At 48.8% G+C, this 20,728-nt stretch overlaps 1 long non-coding RNA gene across 1 annotated transcript in view; it reads left to right on the forward strand.

Moving 5' to 3' along the window:
* The window catches only part of LOC140387177 (uncharacterized), a 78,681-nt gene that overhangs the window by 926 nt on the left and 57,027 nt on the right, over positions 1–20,728 (forward strand). The window lies entirely within an intron of this gene.

The raw sequence follows: 20,728 nt of genomic DNA on the forward strand, positions 1-20,728 counted from the left end.
ACTCTTAACTGCCCCCTCAACGGCAATTAGGGATGGGCAATAAATGCTGGCCCACATCCCATAAACGAATAAAAAATAAGATTAGGTGGATTGGCCTTATAAATTGCCCCTTAGTGTCCAAAGGCTAGATGGGGTTACGGGGTTCTGGGAATAAGGTGGGGGTGGGGGTCTGGGTAAGGTGTTCTTTCAGATGATCAGTGCAGACTCAATGGGCTGAATGGCCTCCTTCTGCACCATTGGGATTGTATGATTCTACGATACTGTACTGTTAACTGTCAACCTGGTTTACATGCTCGTGACATAGATTGCGGTTTGAACCCTTCAGAACTCTGACAGACAGTTGTGAACATTACCAACTGAGTCATGCTGACCAAAGTCAGAGGTCTGAATTTATTTGGCCTTTTCTGCCAGTGGGATCGTCCAGTCCTGCCGATGAGGGCATCCCTATGGCGGTGCAAAACGATATTAACATCGCGGGACCAGAAGTTCCCACCGACCACCAATGGTGAGCTGCCTACGCCGCTAGAAAGCAAGCCACGTTGCGGGGGGGGGGGGCAAGGACTCTGTTCTGGTAACATTCTAATGCTGTTTTCCTCTTTCTCACTGCCATTCTGGCTTTGTTAACTGAGCTGCTCGCCCGTCGCTGTTCTTGTTTTGGAAAGCCATTCCCTGCATGCTCCAATCCTGCAGTTTTAAGCTGCTATACCGGGGCGAGCCAATTGTTTATTAACAGGAAAAGTGAACGTGGAGGCTGGAACACCTGCACTGGGTGAAAGCAGATCCCCAACGCCACATTTATTTGCATTGCAGCCGCTCACACTAAGGCAGATTGACATCTCTCTGCTCCCTTATCACTTCCTGCACTCCCTAAAACACGGCAAATTTAAATATGGTCACAATTACATTGCCCAAAATTCACAGTTAAACCAGAAGTGGATGCAGTCGTCTATAGAGTCAGAATCCTACCCATGTGGTCCTACTAAAAAAGAACAACTTAGTAATTCCTGCCAGTAATAAATAAAGTAGCCAACAACAGACTCATACAATGATCAGGAAGGTTGCAGCAGTCATAGAGAACACCAGGCAGGAATTTAGCAGCTCCTCTTCTGTGGGATTTGGACTGGCAAAGTGAGGACAAGCACACCAGCCTCCGGAACAGACGATTGGATGCATATATTATAATCGGCACTCCTGGATTGACCGCTCCCTCTTGCTCTTGGCAAAATTTGCTATTCGGGAACTGGAGTTCAGGGGCTTCACTAGCAATAGAGAACGATATGTGTATATTTTGAAAGAGCACACAACTATACATGGCTAATTTGAATAACCAGCAAATGGGCAAGGCTGTACAAACTCTATGCAAGCTGATAACTGATGCACAGGAATGTGCATGCGCCCTGATGTGACACAAAGGACTGGGGGTGAAGTGACAAACACAAATTAAGCAGCAGGCGTCAATCTGTTCCCAGTTCACAAGTTCTTAATAAATTACACCAGCCACAGCCAGATGTAGGCTGACAAAATAGGATGCCAAGTGATTTCTGGTTAGATTTTCCCATTGTTCAGCTTGCTCCTGGGACTCACCGTTTATTGTAATTAGAAACTGCTAGGATCCCAGGCCCTGATCTAGGCCAAGCTTCCCAACAATTCTTCCCTGAAACTTTAACAGTGAGCTCTTGATGTTTAAAGTGATCTACGTCCCACCCATGCAGTCCAATTTCTAGGCCATGAATATTCTTATTTAAATATCCTGATACTTAAAAATTTAAATACCCTTGGAATCCCTACAGCGCAGAAGGAGGCCATTAGGCCCACTGAGTCTACACTGACCCTCCGAAATAGCACTCTTCCTAGGCCCACTCCCCCGCCTTATCCCCGTAACCCCATACATCGATCATGGTCAATCCACCTAACCTGCACAACTTTGGACTGTGGGAGGAAACTGGAGCACCCGAAGGAAACCCACACAGATACAGGGAAAATGAGTAAACTCCACAAAGTCACCCAAGGCCAGAATGGAACCCGGGTCCCTGACAGTGTGAGACAGCAGTGCCAACCACTGTGCCACCGTGCAAACAGAACAGTAATATTCAAACTGACAAAAGGGCATTTGCACAGTGCGCTATTAAGCATTCTTTTCAAGGAAAAGAGGATTTGAAAGAGGCAAATGTGCTTTGTTTAAGAAAGGGTGTAAGGACATTCCTAGTGATACAGGTCATTCAGTTTAAGACCAATGGTGATTAAGGTTTGGAAACAAAAATCAGGGAGTGGTTTGAGTTAATCGAGGCGAGCCAGCATGGATATGTAAATGGCAGATCGTGTTTAATCCAACTTAATTCTTTGCTAAAGTAACAGAGACACTTGATAAAGGCAGTGCAGTGGAAGTTGTCCATATGGATTTTCAGAAATGGTAAGGTAACTACATAAAAGACTGGTTAACAAAATTGGGGCTTATGGTAGGAGGGTGAATGTCAACTCGAATTTGAAAAATTGTTTGAATGACGGAAAACAGTGAGTGGTGGTAAGTTGTTGCTTCTGACTGGAGGATGGTAGACATTGCTGTTCCCCAAGGGTCAGTGCTAGGATATTGTAATACAGAGTAACATTTCAAAATTTGCTGACGATACCAAACTTGAGAGTGTAACAATTATTGAAGATGATACTAAATCGGCCGCAGCAGGATAGAGATAGGCAGCAGAATGGGCAGCCAAGTGTTGGATACAAATTCCGACAGGGAAGTGTGAGGTGATGTAATTAGACCAGTAGTGGGCAACCTGTGGCTCGGGGGCCACAGGCGGCCCATTAGGCTTCTGAGTGCGGCCCACAAGACATTTTGTTGGCCGCTGCCCGTACACAGAGTTGCCACATTCCGCTGATTTACATCCACAGAGTCTTTTTCCTACTAGTGTGACTGAAGTGATTCTCACGTAAAGCAAGGGTAAGTGAAGTGAGGCTGTGAGAGCCGTGCACTCCTTCTGTGTCCAATCAAGAATAAACATTTATCTTGTTTTCACCACATGAAGTTGGTGGCAGTTCTATTAATATATGAATGATTAAGCATTTTCCATAACTTATGAAATATTCAGCGTATGTTAAATGTATTCAATCTTATTCGAGGGTCTTAGTAAACACACCCAATTTCAATCATGCAGCTCACTCAATAGCCTAGGTTGCCCATCACAGATTTAGGCAGAAGATATCGGGAGGGACAATATAGTTTTAATGACAGAGTTCTAAAGGATGTGCAGAGACAGAGGTAACTGGGGGATGTCTGTGCATAGTTCTTTGAAGGCAGGCCATATTGAGAGAGGAACAAAGCTTATGCAATCTTGTTATTCATAATAGTGGCATTGGGTTCGAAAGCAGGGAAGTTAGACGTAAACTTTATAAAACTCTGTTTAGCCATCAACTGTTCCAGTTCTGGTCACTACACTTCACGCAGAATGTGAAGGCCTTGTGAGGACATTTACTAGAATGGTTCCAGGGTTAGGGTTGGAGAAGCTGGGGTTGTTATCCTTGGAGCGAAGGAGATTGCCGGGAGATTTGATCGAGGTGCATGATGGTTCGAGGTAAGGTAGACAAAAACATTGGGGAATGGCACAAGGGATTTAAGATTTTGGGCAAGAGATGCGAGGGGAATGTGAGGATAAACATTTTCAACACAGCGAATGGTAATGACCTGGAAGTCACTGCCTTACGAGGTTGATGAAAGTGGAGATGATCAATGATTTCAAAAGGAAATTGGATGAGTGTTTGAGAAAAATAAACTTTCAGGTGATTGAGCAAGGAAATGAGACTGACTGGATTGTTCTACAGAGAGCCAGAATGGGCTCAATGGGCCAAGTGGCTTCCTTCTGTGCCATAATGACTCAATTACAAATAAAAATAGGCCTAAATCTCCCAACAGGTCAATCTTAGTATATAATGTTGAATTACTAAATTATGTCATACACAATTTTGTATTTAAAATCAAAGCAATTATTTCTACTGAAGTTCCTCCTGTGGCAGTCAATTGAACACCATGAACATTTATTTCCTACGTAACTTTCCACACCCTACCTCTTTATTTACATACATTAAATCGAAATACCTCCGAACAAAACTTTAGAAAGGCTTTTGTTCCTCATTCCTCATTAATTCCAAAGGTACTGATCCAGAGGTTTGGACAGTGTTCAATCTTTATAGCAGAGGAATGTGCCTAGGTTATTTTTATCAGAAAGCAATCATTCAATGATGCAAATACCTGCTAACATACTGCAGCTAGAGCTAATTTTCAGCATAACTCCAGCACAATGCTGAATCACGTCAATTTTCTTTACTTCATAAACCTTCATGAACTGAAGTTCTTCTGTTTCCAGTTATATCATCAACCGACTGGTCATTGACCAGAAACGGAACTGGACAAGTCATATAAATATTGCCGCCACAAGAGCAGGGGCGAAATTCTCCGGAAACGGCGCGATGTCCGCCAACTGGCGCCCAAAATGGCGCAAATCAGTCGGGCATCGCGCCGCCCCAACCTTAAGGGGCTAGGCCCGCGCCGGACGAATTTCCGCCCCGCCAGCTGGCGGAAAAGGCCTTTGGTGCCCCACCCGCCAGCTGGTGCGGAAATGACATCTCCGGGCGGCGCATGCGCGGTGGAGGGAGTCTCTTCCACCTCCGCCATGGTGGAGACCGTGGCGAAGGCGGAAGGGAAAGAGTGCCCCCAGGGCACAGGCCCGCCCGCGGATCGGTGGGCCCTGATCGCGGGCCAGGCCACCGTGGGGGCACTCCCCGGGGCCATATCACCCCGCGCCACCCCCAGGACTCCGGAGCCCGCCCACACCGCCTTGTCCCGCTGGTAAGGTAGGTGGTTTAATCTACGCCGGCGGGACAGGCATTTTAGCGGTGGGACGTCGGCCCATCCGGGCCGGAGAATCGCGGTGGGGGCCCGCCAACCGGCGCGGCGCGATTCCCGCCCCCGCCGAATCTCCGGTGGTGGAGAATTCGGCAACCGGCGGGGGCGGGATTCACGCCAGCCCCCGGCGATTCTCCGACCCGGCGGGGGGTCGGAGAATCTCACCCCAGGTCAGAAGCTGGGAATTTTGTATCAAATAACTCACCTCCTGACTCCCAAAGCACAACGTACAGGTCAGGAATTTGATGAAATACTCACCACTTGCCAGGATGATCCGACACTCAAGAAGCTTGGCACCATCCGGGACAAAGGAGCCCTGTTAATTAGCAACCCATCCACCACCTTAAACATGCATTCCCTTCACCACCAGCACACAGTGGCAGCAATGTGTGCCATCCAAAGGTGCTCTGCAGCATCTCACCAAGGCTCTTTTAACAGTATCTCCCAAACCGCAGCCTCTACTGCCTAGAAGGACAAGGGCAACAGATGCATGAGAATGCCACCACCAAGCAAATTTCCCTCCAAGCCAGACACCATCATGTCTTGGAACTACTGTGACTGGATTAAGATCCTGGAACTCCCTTCCTAACAGCACTGTGGGCGCACCTACACATCATGGACTATAGTGGTTCAAGAAGACGGCTACCCACAACCTTCTCAAGAGCAATTGTTGGTCTTACCAGTAATGTCCATATCCTAAGAATGAATTACAAACACATCATGTTGCACAATTCATTTCTGGATGCTATACCATCCTCTTTCAACATCTCTCCTCTCTGGTGGAACTCAGAGGGAACTGAGTTGGTTCCACTCTTACTGATCGATCACAGCCAGAGCATCTCCAGAAATAATTGCTCCTTCTGTCCCCACACTGTGATCCCTCGAGACCTCCAAGGATCTATCTCTGGGTCCTCCTCTTCCTCACCTGTGGGATGTCCCTTGGCAACGTTTTCATGAACACAATGTTAAAGACAGCTTATTGGGCAGATTGTTATGGGACTGTTGGAAGGCAGTGTGGGATGAGTGGGGTGGGACAATTCTAGATGTTGGCACTGGATCAGAATCCTGTTAAGCAGCTAATTATTAGCTGTTTTAATATTTAATCCTGTATTGACCAGCCAATGTAGCCTATTTCTTGGCATGTCGGTATCACCAAAGTGAGTGCGCAGTGGGAAGAGCTCCATCAGTGAAACTGGCTGGCTGGGAAGGCTTTGATCAGTTATATTGAAGAGCTCCAACCATGGCCAGGTGAGAGACTGCTGTTTAAAGCACTTCTTCTCAGAGAGTGTTAAAACTGCTTGTCAGACACTTGCCAACTTCTTAGAAGGTCCTTCACCTGTCCACCACTTCACAAACCTTCAGCTGTACCCCCTTGCTGCCAAACTTTACCGTTGCAGGGGAGCAGTTTATGCAGCTCCATCTTCTACCTCTTTATCAAGAGCAGAGGCCACACATCACTATCTGTTTCTGTAGGAGGAGGGGAAGCAACAGCAGCAGCACCAGCTGCTTTCTCCTCCGTTGCATGTCCACAGGGCAGAGGGGATGGACATCAAAATCCAGCTGGATCAAGGCAAGGCCCCATAACACTGTATCTATAGACAGAGAATCAGTTCTTGCGACATGTTTGCACACAGGTTCAAGCTCTCACAGCAGGTGACACCTGCAGTCTCCTGGAACAGAACTCCTTTCCAGTGAAGCAGGTTGGCATTCATTGTCTGTCATTGATGGCCAATACTGAGCCAGTCAAAGCTGGCAGGTTGGCACCTGGGGGTGTCACTGCGCTCCCCTGTCATGCCCCCTTGAGGCCCTGGATCCTCTCGGTTCACTGTCTCTAGGTGGGAGGGTCCACACTGCTGCTCCTCAGCCACTTCCAATGATACCTACTTCATTGGGAAAGTTATCCTCTTCCTTCTTCTTTAATAGGTGTCACCACACTGCAGGCCTTCCAAACGTTGAGCAGGACCTGCAGATTTAGCAGGCCAGGTGGTGGGGATGAAGGGGTTTTGGGTGGGTGAGGTGGGGGATTTGCCCAGCACCGAGCATTCCTTTGGCTGCTGCAGCCCATGAATTCCGAATGCTGGTGAGCTTTTCTAAAATAGGCCGTGATCCCATTCCTTTGACATAATGGAGGTGTCAGCCTGTCCTCTGTCACCAATTGGTCAGGGAGCTGGAGGCAGGTAAAGGGTCAGGTGTCCAATTCAAAATCTGGGTTCCTGACTTGAGAATGGTCCCACCATTCTGGCAGGGATGAAGCGGATAAAATCCTCGTCCATTGTTGCCTGTTCAACCAGGCTACTAAAGCCCTGAGATGACCTTCTAACCCCAGAGCCTCACCATCACAAACACTGCCTATTTCTACCTCTGTTACATCATCCACTTCCCTTCCAGAGTCAGATGATCTCTTCCTGAAACCTCAGCCATGTCTTTCTCATCTCCAGTCTCAAGTATTCCAATGTTGTTCTGGCTACCATCCCAATCCCTGCACTCTGTAAATTTCCTCTTGTTCAAAACTCCCATGTTATCTATCCCACACCAAGCTCAACCTGCTCATTACTGTTGTCCTATTTAAAGCAGTTCATTGCCTCAATCTTCATTATACCTGTAACCTCCACCAGTCCTACAACCTGCCCGTCTCTTTGTGAACTCTCCATTGCTTTGACTCTGGCCTCTATATTCACCCTTCCCTCTGCCCCACCATTGACAGCTCTACTACCTGAATCCCACTCGTTGATTGTCTTTCATATGTCCCTCTCCTCAGTTAATGTACTCAAACTCACCTCTTTGAGCATCCTCTTAAGGATTTCTCCAAATGTCTTTGTTTGGTTTCCATTTTTAAAATCTTTGCCCCAGTGAAGTGCTTTCATCTTTTTCTACATTAAAGGTTCTATATAAATTGGGATTGCTGTATTTGGGATTGCTGTAGATGGAACAGAAAAATAACAGGAGTGTCTGAGACCATGGAATGTATGCGACGTCAAAGAATATACACCTCAAGTAATTCCCACAAGTGCATTGATTGGATTCCTTATCTCTCTGTAAATATGTTCTCAATCTTGACGCCTTTCATTATTTTTATCTAAACAGTGGAAGTCCCAGTAGTTGTGGACACCTCCTTTTCTATTTATACAATGAGTCATGAAGATACTACCTGCTTGTTGCAAACACCTAAATAGGGGCTTTCATTCCAGCCATGTTCGTTTTGAAATATGGCATAAGGTTTAAACCAATTCAATAAAATAGCAGAGCAAACAGAGCAAGCAAAATTATTTTTGACCCAATGACATCATGTGACTGGATGATATTCAAGGAAGTAATTCATTCAATGCTATTTATATATTATACATAACAGCCTTGCATGTCAAATCTCATTCATAGCTTTGCATTTCCGACCCCACTCCATGGTGACCTGGGGTTATACCACATCATGGTTCCTGACCAGAAAGTTACAGGAGAAAGCTGCACACCATGAACTCAGACTAAAAGATTTGACTGTTCGCTGAAGTGGAGTTCAGCGCAATGTTAATAGCCTGGGGGAAAGAAATTGGGCCTGAACGGGTCTGGCACACTTCTGGGTTACTGCTCCTGTCCAGCACTAGAGGGATGGGGAAGGGAGTTGGGGGGTGGGATGGGAGTGGCCGAAACAGGCCTGCAAAATCAACCCCACATATGAGCATTCATAAATGTTCCTATGCGACAGTGTCAATATTTCATGACTATTTTGATATGTCATTTAGAAACATTCCCTTAGCAATCAGTCTCTTATCAACCAGTACTGGTTAATCAGTAATCTGATAGTCTTTCAGTTTATTGGCTGATTTGATGTAGATTGTGTAAGTCAGAGTAGTAAATGTACATTTTTATAATGTAAGATGTTGTTAACTCTTGTACTTGATGTTGTTTTAATGGCATTCACCATTTTCATTATCCTTGGATTACAAAGAAACAGGTTCCGAACTAGAAAATGATCACTACCTCCACCGTTTTCCCCTCCTCAGCTGTAGCTCTCTTTTGCTCTAAACTGCTCAAATGACAATTATTTATGTTTAAACCTTAATGAGCAAAATTCATCTCATCTCTCACTCTCTGCGAACTCAAGTGGACTTCCACTCATGAAGTAAACAGCAGACTGGGGGTGAAGCCCAAAATCCTCCTTGTGTGCAAAGCTTAGCGGCTCACTGTGGGATCTTAGCTGATACTAGGCAGGGTAGCTCTGGTATTACTTATTTAATGGGGAATAATCTTGTGATTGTCTCAGTTGTAGTATGGTAGGGAGTTACACAGTTAGACTTCTATCCATCTTCGTAGCACAAGTCTTCTACCCATCTCCATAGCACAGGTAAGACTTCTACCCATCTCCATAGCACAGGTAAGACTTCTACCCATCTCCAGATTACAGGTAAGACCTCTAACAGTCGCCATAGCACACGCAAGATCTCTACCCATCTCCACAGCACAGGTAAGACTTTTACCCATCTCCATAGCACAAGACTTCTACCCATCTCCATAGCACAGGTAAGACTTCTACCCATCTCCATAGTACAGGTAAGACATCTAACAATCGCCATAGCACACGCAAGATCTCTACCCATCTCCACAGCACAGGTAAGACTTCTACCCATCTTCATATCACAGGTGCAACAGTACATTCAGCAGCCAATTTCTTGCTGAAAGGAATTGATTAAGAATCTTAAAGGAGGAGACACAGATGTTTCAGTAAGGAATTCCTTACTGTAGGCAATGGTGAAGGAGACAGACGTACAATTCCATTCTATTTGTGTTGGTTTGTTTGTGTTCCTTTGTGCTTGATGCACGACTATCCTAATTCACTCTGACCTTTTGTTGATTCATTGAATGGATTCAGGTGTCACTCGCTGGGCCAGCATTTAGTGCCCATCCTTAATGGCCCTTGAACTGAGTGGCTTGCTGGGCCATTTCAGAGGGTGGGTAAGAGTCAAGCACATTATTGTGGATCTGGAATCATATACAGGTTAGACCCGGTAAGGCAGGGTTATTATGGCAATCAACAATAGTTTGATAGATTTTTAATTAAATTTCAAGTTCACCACCTCCTGTGATGGGATTCAGAGCATTACCCAGAGTCTCTGGATTATTAGTCCAGTGATACCACTATTCCACCACCTCCCCCATTTCTATTTAATATTTATGAGGAGTCGATGCCAATTTTAATACTGCCATTCTTTTCGAAACTGCCCACCTGTCATCTGAAAAGAAGGCTTGTCATTATCAAAGTGAACTTTCCTGCATGTAATAATTTTAATTTGTGTTACTGAAGCATCCAGAAGAATTTGTTTAATTTGCTCCTTTTGAGTCGACGGATTTCCTTGGGGATCATTTGAGATCCGCCATGCAGGCAATGCCACTTTGGGAAAAAAAAATTTTCTTCACTTCAGCATGTAGCACGGTACATGGGCAGCACGGTAGCACAAGTGGATAGCACTGTGGCTTCACAGCGCCAGGGTCCCAGGTTCGATTCCCCACTGGGTCACTGTCTATGGGGAGTCTGCACGTTCTCCCCGTGTCTGCGTGGGTTTCCTCCGGGTGCTCCGGTTTCCTCCCACGGTCCAAAGAAGTGCAGGTTAGGTGGATTGGCCATGATAAATTGCCCTTAGTTGCCAAAAAGGTTAGGAAGGGTTATTGGGTTATGGGGATAGGGTGGAAGTGAGAGCTTAAGTGGGTCGGTGCAGACTCGATGGGCCAAATGGCCTCCTTCTGCACTGTATGTTCCATGTAAATGCAAGCACAAAAATCAAAGCTGACATTCCGTTGTAGTACAGAGGGAGTGCTGCACTGCCAGAGGTGCCATCTTTCAGATGTGAAGTTAAGTTTATGATGAGGCTCTGTATTTCCGTCTCATATGGTAAAAGATCACATGGCACCATTTTGATGATAAGAAGGGATGCTCGAAGTGCTGAATGATCTACTCCTGCTTCTATTTTCTATGTTTCTATGACAACAGTGTCTACGTTTCATAGCTACCTCATTGGCAGTTAAACACTTTGAGAAACCCAGTGAAAGATGTTTCGAGGTTGTGCATTTTGAAGATGCAGTTTCAATTCTTTCTGTTTCCAGCTGGATTTAATAAAGCTGTGACCCTGTACAGACACTTGGAAAATTGCCCAGACTGCTGCCATGCATACAGTTTTGCATTCCACCAAGTGGGATGAAGACAGGCACTCAACCCCTGGTGGAGCGTGAAAAGCCCCATCCTCTTTCGGTTCACACCACCCTGAGACTTTTCAAATGTTTTTGAGATGGGACATCAAAACGCACTTACCTATTCTGAAACAGTCGCTGCAGCAGACACGGAAGATAGAATTTCTTTGGAATATACAACCAGCAGGATACTTAAAGAGCTCTTAACAAGCAGGAGAGAAGAGAAAAAACAACAACGTTGTTCTGAAGACAGGCTGACTGAAGGTGTGTGCTCTCTCTCTCTCGCTCTCTTGGAAGTGCTGTGCCTGGTTTGCAAAGTAATCATCCTGTAAACTGAGACATTTCTAAAAAACATGGAAATCTGCTCCATACAACTACACCTCAATGTAAAAAACCCTATGAGCCTATCCTCTTACTCGGCCACCTCTACTTGCGCATATGCATGCGCATGTGTGTATGTTGGGGAATGTTTTCAATAAACCTATTGAGTTCTTTGTTGAACCAACAAAAATCTGTCTGAATAATTCTTCGCAACCTCAAAGGGTAGCAGGACTCTTACAGAATTAGCGAAGCACCTCCTCCCTAATTTCTTTAAAAGATCTGTTCTGGTCAAACCTGGAGTGGAAGGATAGTCGAGTCATTGGCCCTAAGTTCATAGTGGGCTGTTAGGGTTTGTATGCAGCTGCATGGCTGCCTTGCCGGCTATGGCAATGGTGTTCCGTGCCCGTCCACCCCGACCTCACAACCCACTGCCTGGCCAGCCCTTGCTAAACCCCCCCCCCCCCGGGGCCTGGCAGAAGCCTCCAGGCCTGCCGCACAAGTCAGCAAACCATGGTGATGTTGGACATCTTCTGTACCCCTCTCTCTCCCTCAGCAGCCACGGCGGTGGTTTCACGATTTTTGAAAGCATAAGTAAACGGCGCTGTCAGGTACTCAGCCCATCGGGGGCGGAGAATCGCAGAGGCCCCAGAGAATACCGCGTCGGGCCCGCTAATGACATGCAAATGGTGTTTACTGTACGTGCGTTCTGCATTAATGCTGCTGTCGAGGTGACGGAGAATTGCGATTTGGTGTCAAATCGGCGGCTGCGATTTTGGCATCGGAACCTATTCTCCGCCTAATCGCGTTTTGCACAGTGGTTAGCACTACCACCTACGGCGCTGAGGACCGAGGTTCAATCCCGGCCCAAGGGTCACTGTCTGTGTGGAGTTTGCACATGCTCCCTGTGTCTGCATCGGTTTCAACGCCACAACCCAAAGATAGTTCGCCACAGATGTTTACAGCATGGAAACAGGCCCTTCGGCCCAGCTTGTCCATGCCACCCAGTTTCTCTCACTATGTTAGTCCCACATGCTGGCATTTGGCCCATATCCCTCTATACCCACCCTGCCCATGTAACTGCCTAACTGCTTTACAAAGGAAAAAATTGTCCCCGCTTCTACCACTGCCTCCATCAGCCTATTCCAGATGTTCACCACCCTCTGTGTGAAAACATTTCCCCTCTGGTCTCTTTTGTATCTCTCCCCTCTCACATTAAATCTATGCCCTTTAGTTCTAGAATCCTCTACCTTTGGGCAAGCATGTCGACTATCTACCTTATCTATGCTCCTCATTATTTTATAGACCTCTATAAGATTACCCCTAAGCCTCCTGCGTTCCAGGGAAACAGTCATGCCCCCCCAGCAGCGGGATTCTCTGTTCCCGCAGTCAGCCAATGGGGTTTCACATTGTGGCCACCCCTACGCCATCAGGAAACCCACTACCTCAATTTTTCCAAGTTTCTTGCAATAAGAATATTTTTTACTTGAACACAATGATCAATAAAATATATTTTTTACTTTAACACAACGGTTCTTTGTCTTTTTGTAAATGGGGCAGGAAGGGGGAGGAGAGGGAGGGAAGGTATGGAGGGATGGTTCACTATCTAGAAGCAGCAGCTTCCAGGTGATCTCGAACTGCCCTTGTGTCACTACAATCTGGGCTTCCTCACCAGCATAAGGAGGTATGTTTGCATCAGGCTCCATATTGCCCTCCTCCAACTCCTCAATCTCTTTTTAAAAAAAATGTATTTATTCAAATTTTCCAACAAAATTTTTAACAACCCCCCCCCCCCCCCAATAACAAAAAGAAAGAAACGCAAACACAACAGTCAAAAATTATACAAAACTTTTACATTGGGTTTCCCCGTATACAGTAACCCCCCCCCATATGACATTCAAAGATACCCGTAGGGAAGACCCCCCCCACCCATCCAAATTCCCCCCCCGAAAGAGACCCCCCCCTCCTCCCCCCCACCCTTGGGTTGCTGCTGCTGCTGACCTCCTCCTAACGCTCCGCGAGATAGTCTAGGAACGGTTGCTACCGCCTGAAGAACCCCTGCACAGACCCTCGTAAGGCAAACTTTATCCTCTCCAGCTTAATGAACCCTGCCATGTCATTTATCCAGGCTCCCACACTGGGGGGCTTCACGTCCTTCCATAATAGCAAGATCCTCCGCCGGGCTACCAGGTATGCAAAGGCCAGAACACCGTTACCCCAAATAGTGCCAACCCCCAACTCGGCTTGACCTGGACTTTCACCACCTTGGACATAGTCCTCGCGAAATCCCTCCAAAATCCATCCAATGCCGGGCACGACCAGAACATGTGGACGTGATTCGCCGGGCTTCCCGAGCACCTCACACATCTATCCTCCACCCCAAAGAACCTACTCAACCTCGCCCCTGTCATATGCGCTCTGTGAATAACCTTAAATTGTATTAGGCTGAGCCTGGCACAAGAGGAGGAAGAATTAACCCTATTCAGGGCATCAGCCCACAGACCCTCATCTATCTCCTCCCCAAACTCCTCCTCCCACTTGCCCTTTAACTCCTCTACCAAGGGCTCCTCCTCTTCTTTCAGCTCCTGGTAGATCACCGAAACCCTGCCTTCTCCAACCCATACACCCAAAATTACCCTGTCCTGAGTCCCCTGTGCCGGGAACAGCGGGAATTCCCTCACCTGCCGCCTCACAAATGCCCTCACTTGCATATACCTGAAAGCATTTCCCGGGGGTAACCCAAACCTCTACTCCAGCGCCCCCAGGCTCGCAAACGCCCCATCTATAAACAGGTCCCCCATTCTTCTAATCCCTGCCCAATGCCAGCTCCGAAATCCCCCATCCATCCTTCCCGGGACGAACCGATGGTTCTCCCGAATTGGGGACCAAACCGAGGCTCCCACGTCACCCTTGTGTTGTCTCCACTGCCCCCAGATCTTCAACGTCACCGCCACCACCGGACTCGTGGTGTACCTTGTCGGCGAGAGCGGCAGTGGTGCCAACGCCAGTGCCCTCAGTCTCGTGCCCACACAGGACGCCATCTCTAACCTCTTCCACGCCACCTCCTCTCCTTCCATTACCCACTTACAGATCATCGCCACATTGGCTGCCCAATAATAGTCGCACAAATTTGGCAGAGCCAGCTCTCCCCTGTCCCTACTACGCTCCACAAACACCCTCTTTACCCTCGGGGTCTTATTTGACCACACAAAACCCATGACACTCTTACCTACCTGTTTGAAAAAGGCCTTGGGAATCATAATGGGAAGGCACTGGAGCACAAAGAGAAACCTCGGGAGGACCATCATTTTAACCGACTGCACCCTGCCCGCTAGCGAGAGTGGCAGCACATCCCATCTTTTGAAATCCTCCTCCATCTGCTCCACCAACCGCGTCAAATTGAGTTTGTGCAGGGCCCCCCAACTCCCAGCCACCTGGATCCCTAAGTACCGAAAGCTCCTTTCCGCCCTCTTCAACGGCAGGTCGTCTATCCCCCTTCCCTGGTCCCCTGGATGCACCACAAAGAGCTCACTTTTCCCTACATTAAGCTTATACCCCGAGAAGTTCCCAAACTCCCTTAAGATCCACATGACTTCCGCCATCCCCTCCACTGGATCTGCCACATACAGCAACAGGTCGTCCGCATACAGCGACATCCAATGTTCCTCTCCCCCTTGGACCAGTCCCCTCCATTTCCTGGACTCCCTTAGTGCCATGGCCAGAGGCTCAATTGCCAATGCAAACAGCAAGGGGGACAGGGGGCACCCCTGCCTCGTCTCTCGGTACAGCCGAAAGTACACCGACCTCCGCCGTTTTGGAGCCACACTCGCCACCGGGGCTCTATATAGCAATCTGACCCAGCTGATGAACCCCTCCCCGAACCCAAACCTCCGCAACACTTCCCAAAGATACTCCCACTCCACCCGGTCGAAGGCCTTCTCTGCGTCCATAGCTGCCACTACCTCCGCTTCTCCCTCCACCGAGGGCATCATAATCACATTGAGGAGCCTCCGGACATTAGTGTTTAGCTGCCTGCCCTTTACAAATCCCGTCTGGTCCTCATGAATCACCCCTGGGACACAGTCCTCAATTCTCGTAGCCAGCACCTTTTCCAGCAACTTAGCATCCACATTGAGGAGCGAAGAGCACCTTAGACGCAGCCGGCCTCTTACCCGTCCTGGACCTACGGCGATCCAGTGCTGGGGTCCAGCACCGTGTTGAAATCCCCCCCCCCCCCCCGCCCCCCCCATTATCAAGCTTCCTATCTCCAGGTGCGGAATCCAACCCAGCATGTGTTTCATAAATCCGGCATCATCCCAGTTCGGGGCATATACGTTCACCAGTACCACCCGCACCCCCTGCAACCTACCGCTCACCATCACATATCCTCCATTATCTACTACAATATTCATTGCCTCAAACAACACCCGCTTCCCCACCAGTATTGCAACCCCTCTGTTCTTTGCATCCAACCCTGAATGGAATACCTGTCCTACCCATCCCTTTCTCAGTCTAACCTGATCTGCCACCTTCAAATGTGTCGACTGGAGCATAAACACGTCTGCCTTCAGTCCCTTTAAATTCACTAACGCCCGGGCCCTCTTGACCGGCCCGTTCAGGCCCCTCACATTCCAAGTTATCAGCTGGATTGGGGGGCTGTAGCCATCTCCTTTTCTAGGCCAGCCACGTGCCCGCGCCTCCCGCACCCCCCAGTCCCCCAGACGGTGGACCCCCGCCCCGACCACCTCTCCTACTTCCAGCTCTGCTTTGGCCAATGCAGCAGCAACCCTATACCCCCCTCTCCCCCCCTCCCTCTCCCCGCTAGATCCACATCTAGCCCTTTTGCTCCCCCCATAACATTCCCGTAAGTCAGCTGACTCCTGCTGACCCCGGCCTCTACCGCCATTCCATCGACCCCCTCCAATGTGAGAATCCCACTTCCCCCTCCCTGGCAGTCAGTGTGCGCTCCTCTCCAGCACCGCCCATCCCCCCTCGGCCCCCACCCCCGTCCTTCCCTAGCGCGGGAAAAAGCCCGCGCTTTCCTTACCCGGCCCCGCCCCCTCTGGTGCAGCTCCGTTTGCGGCCTTACCCCAATTCCCCATCCCCGGGCCTCCACTCCCCCTCTTCCTTCGTGGGGGTCTGCCCCTCCAACACCGACGCCCACACTCTCCCACAGTCTCCCCATCCAATCCCTTCACCCATCCCCATCCAGCACCCAAACCAGAGGAACATTCCCTAAACGTAATAAGCACTATATACACAGTAAACATCCCCCCACAACAAACCCTCAATTTGAGTCCAACTTTTCAGTCCGTATAAAACTCCATGCCTCATCAGGCGTTTCAAAATAGTGGTGCCGATCCTGGAACGTGACCCACAATTGCGCTGGCTGCAGCATACCGAACTTCACCCCCTTTCGATGGAGCACCGCCTTAGCCCGATTAAAACCCGCTCTCTTCCTAGCCACCTCTGCACACCAGTCCTGGTAGATTCGGATCTCCGTGTTCTCCCACCTGCTGCTCCGCTCTTTCTTGGCCCATCTCAGGACACACTCTCTGTCCATAAAGCGGTGAAACCTCACCACTACAGCCCTTGGCAGCTTGATGGCCTTGGGTCTCCTTGCTAGGACCCGGTGAGCCCATCTAGCTCCAGAGGCCTCGGGAAGGCTCCCGCGCCCATCAGCGAATTGAGCATCGTGCTCACATATGCCCCAGCATCGGGCCCCTCCACTCCTTCGGGGAGACCCAGAATCCGAAGATTCTTCCTCCTCGACCTATTCTCCAGGTCCTCAAATCTTTCCGCCCACCTCTTGTGCAGCGCCTCCACCTTCACCGCCAGGCCCAAGACCTCGTCCTCGTTCTCCGAGGCTTTTTGCCGCACCTCCCGGATCACCGCCCCTTGGGCCTTCTGGGTCTCCACTAGCTTCTCAATCGCTGCCTTCATTGGCGCCAGCATTTCGTTTTTCAGCTCCTCAAAGCAGCGTCTAAGAAACCCCTGCTGCTCCTGCGCCCACTGCGCCCATGCTGCTTGGTCTCCACACACCGCCATCTTGTTCTTTCTCCCTCTCACTTTTCACTGCTCCAAGATCACTTTTTTCACCGCTCCCCTCCTGGTCCAATCCATATAATGTCGGGGGGACCTTGCTGTCACCTTCCCACACTGGAAGCCGTCGAACAATTGCCGTTGGGGCCCCTCTAGAGATCCCAAAAGTCCATTCCCGGCGGGAGCTGCCGAACGTGCGACCTACCTAGGCATAGCCGCAACCGGAAGTCCCAACTCCTCAATCTCTGATGGTAATTCATCTTCCAGGTGAATGCTCAGTCATACTGCAGGGCAATGTTGTGCAATTCACAAAATACTACAACTGTTGTGAGTTTCATATTCACTGTTCAGGCAATGCGACAGTTAGAGTTCAACTTCATGTTTTTCTTCATCATTACACAAAGAAGTCCAATTATTTCCTCGTTGATGCCCAGATTCCTGTCACACATTTCCTCCAGCATAATTTCATATGATGTCCTTTGTCTGTACACTCTCAGTGGTGGGTAATTGATTTGCTTCCTCACTCGGTGGACATGTAGCCGGACTCCAGGGGCGTCATTCTCCGACCCCCCCGCCGGGTTGGAGAATCGCCGGGGGCTGCCGTGAATCCCGCCCCCGCCGGTTGCCGAAGTCTCCGGTACCGGATATTCGGCGGGGGCGGGAATCGGGCCGCGCCGGTTGGCGGACCCCCCCGCTGGATTCTCCGGCCCAGATGGGCCGAAGTCCCGCCGATAAATTGCCTGTCCCGCCGGCGTGGATTAAACCACCTTTTGAACGGTGGGACAAGGCGGCGTGGGCGGGCTCCGGGGTCCTGGGGCGATCTGGCCCCGGGGGGTGCCCCCATGGTGGCCTGGCCCGCGATCGGGGCCCACCGATCCGCGGGCGGGCCTGTGCCGTGGGGGCACTCTTTCCCTTCCGCCTCCGCCACGGTCTCCACCATGGCGGAGGCGGAAGAGACTCCCTCCACTGCGCATGCACGGGAAACTGTCAGCGGCCGCTGACGCTCCCGCGCATGCGCCGCCTGGAGATGTAATTTCCGCGCCAGCTGGCGGGGCAACAAAGGCCGTTTCTGCCAGCTGGTGGGGCGGAAATTCCTCCGGCGTCGGCCTAGCCCCTCAATGTTGGGGCTCGGCCCCCAAAGATGCCGTTTTGGGCCCCAGTCGGCGGACATCGCGCCGTTTCGGGAGAATTTCGCCCCACATTTTGAATCTGCACTGGATTCTGCAAAAACTGTCAGAGAAATAGTTCATATTAGGTTGCAGAAGGCTTGCGTATGTCAACAAAGGCATTAAACTTTCCTAAAGCATTTGAAATAATCACTGAGGCTTGTAAGGATCAACATTACATCAGGAAAACTCTGAAGCAATACAGCTTAAAATGCATTGCAAAATCCAAATGTACTTTAGCTCCGCATCAACTGGGAGGACAGGTGTACTAACATCAACATCCTTGAAGGAGCCAAGAACGCCAGCATCTAGGCCTTGATCATCTGTAACCAACAATGCTGGGCCAACCATGTGTTTAGGATGACCCGACTGCCTAAATAAATCTTCTTTGCCCACCTCAAGGAAGGCTACCGAACAAGAGGACGACAAAGGAGATGCTTCAAAGACAGCCTGAAGGCTTACCTTTAGAAATGCAGCACAGTGATCAATTCCTGGGAGATCCTGGCTCAGATGAGACCTACTTGGAGGAACCTCCTGATTGAAGGAACACAATTCTTCAATGACATCTGACGGCAAGAAGGGGCCAGGAAAAGGAGCCTGAGAAAGGAATAAGAATGATCTAGAGTCCAAGGACCGATCCCACCTCCCGGAAACATCTGCCTAGTGTGCAATCAAAGATGTGGCTCTGGGATCGGGGTCATCGACCATGCAAGGACCCACAGAACCCATGACATGTAACACGGAATTTCTTAGGTAGACAATCATACTTGTTAGCGAGTGATCGCTGAAGATTACATACGCTCCAAACTCACTCCATTCCTTATAGTTCTTTTACTAGAATTAACATCCTCATGACAAACCAAAGTTTTGAAAAATCTTTCTTTCACATCCTGTGACTTCAAACTCACTTTATACGTTAAAGACCTTTTTAAAAATAAATTTAGAGTACCCCCAATTCATTTTTTCCAATTAAGGAGCAATTCAGCGTTGCCAATCTGCTTGGCCTGCACATCTTTGGGTTATATGGCTGAAACCCACGCAAACACGGGGAGAATGTGCAAACTCCACACGGACAGTGACCCAGAGCCGGGATCGAACCTGGGACCTCGCCGCCGTGAGGCAGCAGTGCTATCCACTGCGCCACTGTGCTGCCCTGTTAAAAACCTTTTTAATGGAATTAACGGCCTCATGACAAACCAAAGTTTAAAAAAATATATATCTTTCTTTCATTTTAAGTGCATTTTATGCATATTTCTCAGCACTATTATAAATAATTAAGCCACCGGAAAAGTCTTCTCCGATGTCTCCTGCCTCTGGCCGATGATTCTGGATGGGGAAAATAAAGTGCAAATAAACAAGCTTAAAAACTGACCAAACATCAGGGCAAACAGACCATGTTAGCGCTGCCCCGAGATTTTACATTCAGCTGCTTCAACACAGCACTTGCAGCAAAGGACTTCAAAAACACTGGAACAGAAGTTTGAACTTGGCATGCTTTCAGCACCCATGCCCGTGCAATGAGACTTCGGCAAAGTTCCAGCGCGCATGTGCGCCGTATGATCTCCGTACTCCAGAAGATTTAACGGGAGTTACAGGTCGTATATGAAATATCCAAATTCAAGGACAGTAAATACTGAAAGATTAACAGGCTGTCCAGATAGGAAATCGGACTCAGTGTACTTCTCATCTGTTGTGAAGTTTAGTATTATAAAGTTAATGATAGTGTAGCAAATTGTTGATCCCAAGGTAAATCTGCAAATGGATCAAGTGACACATTTGGAACATTCAGTAATGAAGTTAGTAGTAACAGGGAAGAACGATGCAGAGGTGGTACCAGTAGATGACTCCCGTTCCCACCATCATGTTCCAGATAATCTCCATGGATGCTTTCGAGCCTTGCTGGGTTCAGATATGTGATGGTGTTTTTTGATCACATGATTCTCCAGAGCTGCTTTCATTAGCCTGTAGAAAGCAAAAATCGACCCTGTGATCTAGCTTTAACATCAAATTCATTACAACAGAGAATGGGCGCGATTAAACTGGAAAAGCTCTATGTCCGGTTTGGGACACGGAAATATCTTGCTATTTAACGGCACTTCGTCGTTTTTATTTTGGTCTCAGCGTGTTTCTC

Source organism: Scyliorhinus torazame, chromosome 12 (assembly GCF_047496885.1).
Source record: "Scyliorhinus torazame isolate Kashiwa2021f chromosome 12, sScyTor2.1, whole genome shotgun sequence".
Taxonomy (NCBI): Eukaryota; Metazoa; Chordata; class Chondrichthyes; order Carcharhiniformes; family Scyliorhinidae; genus Scyliorhinus; species Scyliorhinus torazame.